Source organism: Somniosus microcephalus, chromosome 12, assembly GCF_052327205.1.
Source record: "Somniosus microcephalus isolate GS21.2 chromosome 12, FLI_Smic_1.0, whole genome shotgun sequence".
NCBI lineage: Eukaryota > Metazoa > Chordata > Chondrichthyes > Squaliformes > Somniosidae > Somniosus > Somniosus microcephalus.
The window spans coordinates 221,282,279-221,293,255 of record NC_140998.1 but is presented as its reverse complement, the minus strand read 5'-3'; the positions used below and the strand labels follow the sequence as shown (position 1 = coordinate 221,293,255).

Here is a 10,977-nt window from a genome sequence, read left to right as displayed (position 1 = left end):
TAGTGGGTGGGTAATAGTTGTTGCTGTTGTTATCGGCTGGGGCGAGGTCTTTTATGGACAGTGTCCTCCTGTCCGTCGGCGTGCCGGACATACGCATATTGTGGGTTGGCGTGGAGCAGGTGCACTGGCTCCACGAGAGGGTCCGTCTTGTGGCCCCTCACATGCTTCCGCAAAAGTACCGGACCCGGGGTGGAGAGCCATGATGGTATGGATACGCCCGAGGTGGATTTCCGGGGAAACACAAACATTAGCTCATGAGGTGTGGTATTAGTGGCGGTACACAATAGTGACCGTATTGAGTGGAGCACATCTGGGAGGACTTCCTGCGAGCGGGAGATAGGGAGGCCCTTGGTCCTTAGAGTTAGTTCTTCTGAGCCACATCCAGCGATCGCGCTGTGTCCACAGCCTCTGTCAGATCTAGGCCCGTTTTCTCCAGCAGTCTCTGCCGGATGTAATTAGAGCGAAGGCCTGCGATAAAGGCATCCCGAATAAGCTCGTCTGTATATACCGTGGCTTTCACGTCTTTGCATTTGCAGTCTTTGCCAAGCACTTTTAGGGTGACTAGAAAGTCCTCTAGCGACTCTCCGGGTCGCTGTGTGCAGGTAGCAAGCAGATGCCTGGCGTACACCTCGTTGGTAGGCCGCTGATAGTGGGCCTTTAGAATGTCGCAGGCATCCAGGTAGGTGGCGGCGTCTTGGATGAGTGGATAAACCCGGTGGCTTACCAGATTCTTCAGGATCCCGAGTTTCACATCTCCGGTGGCTCTAGAGGCTGTGACGACTTCGGAGTTGGCCATAAAAAATTCCAAGCACTGGAACCAGTGTCCAAACCGTGCCGATGCATCCGAAGCATGCAGGTCCAAATCCAAGCGTTCCGGTTTCAAAAGTTGATCCATCGTTGAAAGTTTGCTAATAAAATTGATGCGCCTCAATAACTTCAAGGCTCAAAGTTAACTGGATAAAACTAGGCTTTTATTAGCAAAGAAAGATGCCTGTGTCTTCACCTAGCGTTCTGCTGCAAGACCAGCCTGGGCTTGTCTTAAGTAGGGCCAGGTATGGGTGGAGCCGACACACCCAATGGGGAGAAAGGGGGCGGTGCACTATATACAATAAAAACACAGGAACAGGCAATACAATATATGTAGTTAAATACAGAGTCTGATGAATGACATATTTCATCACACTATGTTTCTATGAAAAAACAGGTGAAATCTGACTGATTCATTGCCACCAGGAACCCAAAAATACGAATTATGATTTAAATAGTGAGTTTTAAAATATTGTTTTTTTAATTAAATAAATAACTGACACTAAAATGCTGACTGATTTTTCAACAGGGGCGATCTAAAAATGCTAATTATAAGTGAAATAGTTTTTAAAAAATACTTGAGGTTTTCTCTCTGAGGGTGACGATGTGCCACGGCCGCCATTTTGTGGACGAGCGGGAAATTCAAACAAAGTCAAAATTCGAATTGTTTTTTTAAACAAACTAAAGGAAGATCTGACTAATTTGTCACCACCCGGAATCCAAATCTACCCCAAGTGCGAGTGAATTAAACCGCACCCCAGAGTTTAAAAAAAAATATATTTATTTAAATGTAAAACGACGACTGGCGGCGGCGGCCATTTTGTGAGCCGGTCGTCGTGGCGACGGAAAATTTCAAAAATTAAAAAAAAACCCTCTTCAAAATTCAGATCAAACGAGCCCAGTGAGGTGACTGATTTAAAAAAAGAAAAATAACTAATGATGAAACAGTTGCGGGAGTTTTTGTTTTAAAAATAAGAAAGTAGAGTGGAGGGGGTTAAAGGTCGGGTTGGCGGCGGCCGTCATTTTAACAGGATCGAGCGGGAAATTCAAATTGATTTTTTTTAATTTTTTAAAAATTGGTTGAGGAGAAAGTAAATCTGGACTTGATTTATCAGCAGGAGCAATCTAAAAGAGGAAAAGCGAGTGGAAAAAGTGCCCCCGAGTTTTATATTTAAATATGAGAGAAATTCAAAAAAAATTCAATCGATTGATTAAACCATTAAATCAACAACAAACAAACAAAAATCTGACTGATTTTACCCAACAGGAGGGATCCCCAAAATAAAAAACACCGAAAGAGAAAGCGCGGCAGGAGAATTTTTTTTCTCCATCGGGAGAAGAGCCGGCGGCCGGCCGCCATTTTGTGAAGGGTCGGTCCGTCCGTCGAGAGAGAAAAGCGAGAAATTTAAAAGCCCAGCCGGCCAGAGAAAACAAGATGGAGAGAGACGCGACGGAGTGAACCATCTAATGTAAAGCACAGCTCCCGCCCGCCGCGCTAAAAGACGAGGGCCGGAGGGAGATTTTGCGGGTGAAGAAGGGCGGCCGCCATTTTGTGAGGTCGGCGGGAAGTTTGAATCGCGGCGGCCGAAGGAAGGAAGGAAGGCGGCGAGATTGTGGGTTTAAAAATTTAAAAAGAGGATCGAGAGAGAGAGAGGAGATGTAGGTGAAGCCGGAGGATCTTTGTAGCCCGGGCTGTGTGTGTGTGCGCGTTGTGTGAGGAGACGGAGACTCTCCGCAGCCCCGCCGGACACCATCTGAGGTGAGTCTCTGTCTCTCTCTCTCTGCGCTTTGCTAAAGCTCGGGGATTGATGTTGAGGCGGTAGGCCGCGGATCCCCGGCCTCCTCCTCCTCCTCCTCCTCTCACACACTGAGTGTGAAGTGAGACCAGCCCCCCCGGGTGTGTGGGGGGTGATTGGCCGGGGGCGGGGAGGAGGGAGGGAGGGAATGGCGCCGAGTCCCTCTCTGTCTCTCTCTCTCTCTCACAGACCCCGAGCCCCCCGGGGCTGTAATAGAGCCGCATCCCTCTCCCCCGGGGCTGGGGGGTCCGGGGACACACAGACAGAGAGCACACAGCAACCCGGGCCCGGGATTAGAGAGAAAACTCACTGACTGACAGGGCCTGGTCACCATCGCTCTCTGTACATACAGCACCGTCTCTCCATATATCATCATCATATTATACACATATATATATATATCACCATCCGCTCTCTGTACATACAGCACCGTCTCTCCAGATATCGTCATCTATCTATATTATCACCATCTCTCTCTACATACAGCACCGTCTCGCCATATATCATCATCTATCTATATATATATATATCTCACCATCCGCACTCTACATACAGCACCGTCTCTCTATATATCACCATCTATCTCTATATATAGATCACCATCCGCTCTCTGTACATACAGCACCGTCTCTCCATATATTATCATCTATATATATTATCACCAGCTCTCTGTACATACAGCACCGTCTCTCCATATATCACCATCTATACTATATATTTAGAGTCATAGAGTTATACAGCACAGAAAGAGGCCCTTCGGCCCATCACGTCCGCGCCGGCCATCAAGCCCTGTCTAATCTAATCCCATTTTCCAGCATTTGGTCCGTAGCCTTGTATGCTATGGCATTTCAAGTGCTCATCCAAATGCTTCTTGAATGTTGTGAGGGTTCCTGCCTCTACCACCCTTTCAGGCAGTGAGTTCCACATTCCAACCACCCTCTGGGTGAAAAAGTTTTTCCTCAAATCCCCTCTAAACCTCCTGCCCCTCACCTTGAATCTATGCCCCCTTGTTATTGACCCCTCTACTAAGGGGAAAAGTTCCTTTCTATCCACCCTATCTATGCCCCTCATAATTTTGTATACCTCAATCAGGTCCCCCCCTCAGCCTTCTCTGCTCCAAGGAAAACAACCCCAGCCTGTCCCGACTCCCACAGCTACCTGGACTACACTTCCTCCCACCCCGCTTCCTGTAAGGACTCTATTCCATTCGCCCAGTTTCTCCGTCTCCGTCGTATCTGCTCCGACGATGCCACCTTCCACACCAGTGCTTCAGACATGTCTTCCTTTTTCCGCAACCGAGGATTCCCCTCTACCGTGATTGACACTGCCCTCGACCGTGTCAGTTCTATCTCCCGCACTTCTGCCCTCACCCCTGCCCCTCCCTCCCGGAACCACGATAGGGTTCCCCTTGTCCTCACCTTTCACCCCACCAGCCTCCACATTCAACGGATCATCCTCTGGCATTTCCGCTACCTCCAAAGTGATCCCACCACCAAACGTATCTTCCCCTCCCCTCCCCTCCCCTTTCAGCATTCCGCAGGGACCGCTCCCTCCGAGACACCCTAGTCCACTCCTATATCGCCCCAAACAGCCCTTCCCCTTCGCCTGGCACCTTCCCGTGCAAGCGGAGGAGATGTAACACCTGCCCCTATACCTCCCCCCTTCCCACTGTCCAGGGCCCCAAACACCCCTTCCAGGTGAAACAGCGATTTACTTGTACTTCTCGCAATCTATTATACTGTATTCGCTGCTCACGATGCGGTCTCCTCTACATTGGGGAGACCAAACGCAGATTGGGTGACTGCTTTGCGGAACACCTCCATTCAGTCCGTATGGGTGACCCCGAGCTTCCGGTCGCCTGTCATTTTAATTCACCGCTCCATTCCCACTCGGACCTCACCGTCCTTGGCCTCTTGTACTGTTCTACGGAAGCTCAACGTAAACTCAAGGAACAGCACCTCCTCTTCCGATTAGGCACTCTGCAGCCTTCCGGACTCAATATCGAGTTCAACGATTTCAGATCATAACCTCGGCCACTATTTCATTTTTTCTTGTAATTTTTCCACTCCTTTTCCTCCTCTCTCCCCCCCCCCCCTTTCCTTTTGTTTCTCTCTCACACCTGGCAGCTATCCCTTGCCCTGCCAGTACATTTACACCCAATCTCAGCCTATTACCATCTCGTCTAGCTTCTAATACCTTTTATTATCTCTTTTTTACTTCTTTTGTTTCTTTTATTCTTTTGTCCGATCGCAGCCCTGCCTACGATCTATCTTTTCTTTCCAGTTTTGAAGAAGGGTTCGACCCGAAACGTCAACTCAAATTTCTGTCCACGGATGTTGCCTGACCTGCTGAGTTTTTCCAGCATTTTCTGTTGTTATTTCCTTCCTATAGTGTGGCGACCAGAACTGCACACAGTACTCCAGCTGTGGCCTTACCAGCATTTTGTACAGCTCCATCATAACCTCCCTGCTCTTGCCTTCATTAGCCGAGGCATAGAATATAAGTATCCCATATGCCTTTTTAACCACCTTATCCACCTGTTCTGCTGCCTTCAGGGATCTATGTACATGCACACCAAGGTCCCTCTGATCCTCTGTCTTTCCTAGGGTCTTACCATTCATTGTGTATTCCCTTGCCTTGTTAGTCCGTCCAAAATGCATCACCTCACACTTTTCAGGGTTAAATTCCATTTGCCACTGTTCTGACCATGTTGCCTGACCTGCTGAGTTTTTCCAGCATTTTCTGTTATTTTGGATTTCCAACATCTGCAGTATTTTGCTATCGTCCATCTATATCGTCCTGTAGCCTGAGGCTTCCCGCCTCGCTATTTACCACCCCACCAATTTTCGTGTCATCTGCGAACTTACTGATCATACCTTTTACATTCACATCCAAATCAAATGTAGACCACAAACAGCAAGGGACCCAGCACCGATCCTTGCGGTACCTGTAAAGTCTGTGGGTTGTTTAGTTAATTAATACACAGACTACCAGAGTAACTTAAAACAGGACTTTACTATTCGAAGGTCAGGGCGAATCTGCCCAATAAATCCTGACACAACACTTATATACTGGTGTGGTCACCGTCGGTATTATAGTATACAGAAGCCAAACAAAGTAGTGCCACACCTAAAATAGTTCTCTTAAAGGTGAACGGTTACATACAATAGTTCTCTTAAAGGTAGACGGGTACATACACTACAGTACCCCACTGGACACAGGCTTCCAGTCACAAAAACAACCTTCCACCATCACCTTCTGCCACTAAGCCAGTTTTGGATCCAATGTGCCAAGGCACCCTGGATCCCATGGGCTCTTACCTTCCTGACCAGTCTCCTATGTGGGACTTTATCAAAAGCCTTACTGAAATCCATGTAAACCACATCCACTGCACTACCCTCATCCACACACCTAGTCACCCCCTCGAAGAATTCAATCAAATTGGTCAGACATGATCTTCCCTTGACAAAGCCATGCTGGCTATCCCTAATTAATCCCTGCCTCTCCAAATGGAGACCAATTCTGTCCCTCAGAATTTTTTCCAATAATTTCCCTACCACTGATGTTAGGCTCACTGGCCTGTAATTCCCTGGTTTATCCCTACTACCCTTCTTGAATAATGGTACTACGTTAGCTGTTCTCCAGTCCTCTGGCACATCCCCTGTGGCCAGAGAGGTTCTGAAAATATGTGTCAGAGCCCCTGCAATCTCCTCCTTTGCCTCACATAGTAGCCTGGGATACATCTCGTCCGGGCCTGGGGATTTATCCACTTTTAAGCCTGCTAAAACCGCTAGTACCTCCTCCCTCTCGATGCTAATATGTTCAAGTATATCACAGTCCCCCTGCCCGATTTCTATGTCCACATCGTCCTTCTCCATAGTGAACACAGGTGCAAAAAATTCATTTAAAACCCCACCTACATCCTCTGGCTCTACACACACATTGCCACTTTGGTCCCTAATGGGCCCTACTCTTTCCCTAGTTATCCTCTTGCCCTTAATATACTTATAAAACACCTTAGGATTTTCCTTTATTTTGCTCGCCAGTGTTATTTCATGGCCCCTCCTCGCTCTCCTAATTTCTTTTTTAAGTATCCCCCATCACTTTTTATACTCCTCTAGGGCTTCCTCTGTCTTTAGTCCTTTGTATCTGCCAAAAGCCCCCCTTTTTTTCCTAATCCATTCTCGTATATCCCTTGACATCCAGGGTTCCCTGGGCTTGTTGGTCCCACCCTTGACCGTTACAGGAACATGTTGGCGTTGTACTCTCTCAATTTCCTTTCTGAAAGACTCCCATTGCTCCGATGTGGATTTTCCTTCAAGTAGCTGATCCCAGTCCACATTGGCCAGATCCTGCCTTATCATATTAAAATCGGCCTTCCCCCAGTTTAGAACCTTTATTTCTGGACCATCTCTGTCCTTTTCCATGACCACCTTAAATCTCACCGAATTATGGTCACTGTCACCAAAGTGCTCTCCTACTAACACTTCTACCACTTGCCCGGCCACATTCCCTAGAATTAGGTCCAGTACCGCCCCCTCTCTTGTAGGACTTTCTACATGCTGGCTCAAAAAGCTCTCCTGGATGCACTTTAAGAATTCTGCACCCTCTAAGCCTTTCACACTCTGACTGTCCCAATTTATATTGGGGAAGTTGAAATCCCCCACTATTATTACCCTATTATTTTCGCACTTCTCTGAGATTTGCCTACATATCTGTTCCTCTATCTCCCCCTGACTGTTTGGGGGCCTATAGTACACTCCCAGCAAAGTGCTTGCCCCCTTTTTGTTTTTAAGTTCTACCCATATGGCCTCATTAGAGGAACCTGTTAATATATCATCCCTCCTTACAGCAGTAATTGACTCCTTAATTAATATTGGAACACCCCCTCCTCTTTTACACCCCCCTCTGTCTCGCCTGAAGATTCTATACCCCGGAATATTGAGCTGCCAGTCTTGCCCCTCCCTCAACCATGTCTCCGTGATAGCAACAATATCGTACTCCCATGTGTTCATCAACACCTTCAGTTCATCCACCTTATTCGTAAGACTCCTTGCATTAAAATAAATGCCATCCAGCCTTGCCCTACTCCCTTGTGCCGTTACATATTTGCTCTGTCTTCCAGTCTGACTTATTTTTTCCTCTATATTTGGCTGTACATCACCCCCTATTATAGCTCCACTCTGTATCCCATCCCCCTGCCAAGTTAGTTTAACCCCCCCCCGAACTGTGCTAGCAAAGCTCCCCGCAAGGATATTTGTCCCGTTCTGGTTCAGGTGCAACCCGTCCGACTTGTACAAGTCCCACCTTCCCCAGAAGCAGGCCCAGTGATCCAGGAAACTAAAGCCCTCCCTCCTGCACCAACTCTTTAACCACGCATTCATCTGCTCTATCCTCCTATTCCTATACTCACTAGCACGTGGCACCGGGAGTAATCCAGAGATTACAACCTTTGAGGTCTTGCTCTTTAGTCTGCTACCTGGCTCCCTAAATTCTTGCTGCAGGACCTCATCCCTCTTCCTACCCATGTCATTGGTCCCAATGTGAACCACAACCTCTACCTGTTCACCCTCCCCCTTCAGAATGCCCTGCAGCTGTTCAGTGACATCCTTGACCCTGGCACCAGGGAGGCAACAAACCATCCTGGAGTCACGTCTACGGCTACAGAAACGCCTATCTGTTCCCCTTACGATAGAATCCCCTACCACTATTGCTCTCCCACTCTTTTTCCTCCCTTCCTGAGCAGCAGAAGCATCCCTGGTGCCAGGAAGTTGGCTGCTGCTGCCTTCCTCTGGTAAGTCATCCCCCTCAACAGTATCCAAATCGGTATACCTGTTTGAGAGGGGGATGTCCACAGGGGACCCCTGCACCACCTGCCTGCTTCTACTGCTCCACCTGATGGTCTATATATTATATATATATATCACCATCCGCTCTCTGTACATACAGCACCATCTCTCCATATATCACCATCTCTCTCTCCATTTTTATATATATATATATATCACTCTCTCTATCACTCTATATATAGATAGGTGTGTGGTAAACCACTGTTTGTATTCCTGTTTGTCCTGTTTGTATTCCACTGTGTACATGCCTGGACATGCCTCGGCTGACTCCTCCCACAGGTCCTAGTATAAAGGTGACTGCTCCCCAGCCCTTGGTATCCTGGACCGGTCGACCACTCGAGGCAGACCTCCATTCTGTTGTTAATAAAAGCCTTTAGTTACTCTTCTAACTCTCAGTCTTTTATGAGTAATTGATAGCGCATCAAGGTGCATATATAAAAATCTCACATATATCACTCTCTCTGTCTCCATTTATATTCTCTCTATATATAGATAGGTATATATCACTATCTCGCATAAAAATCACTCTCTATGTATGTGTGTATATATATATGTATATATATATATATAATATCTCTCTATCGTTCTGTGTATGTATGTGTTAATATATCTATATCCCTATCACTATATATAAATATATCTATCACTATATATATATAGATATATAAATCACTCAGTCTCTATCACTCTATATAGATATACAGGTAGACTACCTTTTATCCGAACTTCCGAAAACCGAAACCCTCTAAAAACTGAAGGTTTTTTCGTTCAGCGTAAGTCGTGCGCACGACATGACCAGAGTGGCGCACGACTTACGCTGAGCAGAAGGTCAGCGTAAGTCGTGCGCACGACCCCGACCCCCGCCGACGACCCCGACTCCCGCGGACCCCCGCCGACGACCCCCCCGCCGACCCCGACTCCCGCCGACCCCCACCCCCCCCCCCCCCCCGACAAATTTCCCAGTCTTATAAAATACCTTCCGAAATCCGAAATTTTCCGAAAACCGAAACACGGCTGGTCCCGAGGTTTTCGGATAAAGGATAGTCTACCTGTGTATATATATATATATCACTATCTCTCACTCATGCGCTCTCATATATATATCTATATATATAACGCATATATATCACACTATCTCTGTCTCACTCATAATCACTTACTCTTTCTCTCACTCTTTCTCTATACATCTATCACTCTATATACATCTGTCACTCTCTATATACGTCTATCACTCTCTCTATATACATCTATTTCTATATATACATCCATCTCTGTGTGTGTGTGTGTGTGTGTGTGTGTGTGTGTGTGTGTGTGTATATATAGATATATATATTCTTTCTCTCTCTATCTATTCATCATATCTATATAAATATAATGCCCAACACAGACTAGTTGGGCCAAATGGCCTGTTTCTGTGCTGTATGTCGTCTGTAATGGGCGGTCCTCAAATCAATAATGTCTCTTCAGTTAATATAAAGAATAGTCATGGTCTAATTATCAAGTTATATAATCCCAAACTGATTCCGTGTAATTATCGATAAATGTAAAAGCTGTAATTGGCACTGTAAATATGCACATGCAATCAATAACTTGAGTGTAATCTCTATAATCTGTTAAAAAGCTGTGTCTGCACGCGTCTGTTCAGCCTTTTCCGCGATGCATTCCTGCGCACCTTGAATATTGAGACTGGCTATGTAAACATGTGCCGTAATCACACACACAGGCGGCGCTGCAGCGTGACGTGTTTACATAGACAATTGCCATTATAAATGTGGACCTCATTTGCAATAGGAAAATTTGACGGGAGGTGCGTGCAGATGCAAGATTCTACATTAAATCGATATTTGCACAATCCAGGTCCCCCATTAGCGACAGGAGACCTACGCCCTCTCCATCTGAGCTGGATCGGGACCCTGGTCCCAGAGTGTGAGGGCAGTGTCCAACCCATTTTCCATTTATAAAATGTGCATCGAATTGCAATAATCCCCATTTCTCTAACCCTGAGTTCACCGTATGTGTAGTCTAGACTCCCTGTGTACAAGTTAATCTACAAAAACCAACTGCTGCGTCATTGTAATTTATAATAAAACCGATCGTGGGATCTAATTGTGAAAATGTGTCATTAATAACTTTGATATGCAATCAATGGTTTGCCTAAATATCAATGTGTTGATGTTATGTTGGCCTTCGTAGCGAGAGGGTTTGAGTACAGGAACAAGGATATCTTGCTGCAGTTGTACAGGGCCTTGGTGAGACCACATCTTGAGTATTGTGTGCAGTTTTGGTCGCCTTATCTGAGGAAGGATGTTCTCGCCATGGAGGGAGTGCAGCGAAGATTCACCAGACTGATACCTGGGATGGCAGGAATGACGTATGAGGAGAGATTGGGTCGATTGGGCTTATGCTCGCTAGAGCTTAGAAGAATGAGAGGGGATCTCATTGAAACTTATAAAATTCTAACAGGACTAGACAGACTAGATGCAGGAAGGATGTTCCCGATGGTCGGGGAGTCCAGAACCAGGGGT

The 10,977-nt window shown here is 46.5% G+C and overlaps 1 protein-coding gene across 1 annotated transcript in view; it reads left to right on the top strand.

Moving 5' to 3' along the window:
* The first annotated feature begins 2,450 nt into the window (after positions 1-2,450).
* The window catches only part of dyrk1b (dual-specificity tyrosine-(Y)-phosphorylation regulated kinase 1B), a 118,718-nt gene continuing 110,191 nt past the window's right edge, over positions 2,451-10,977 (top strand). Inside the window, exon 1 of the mRNA XM_086004097.1 lies at positions 2,451-2,566. The gene's annotated coding sequence lies outside the window, so the exon portion shown is untranslated. The remainder of the gene's footprint in view (positions 2,567-10,977) is intronic.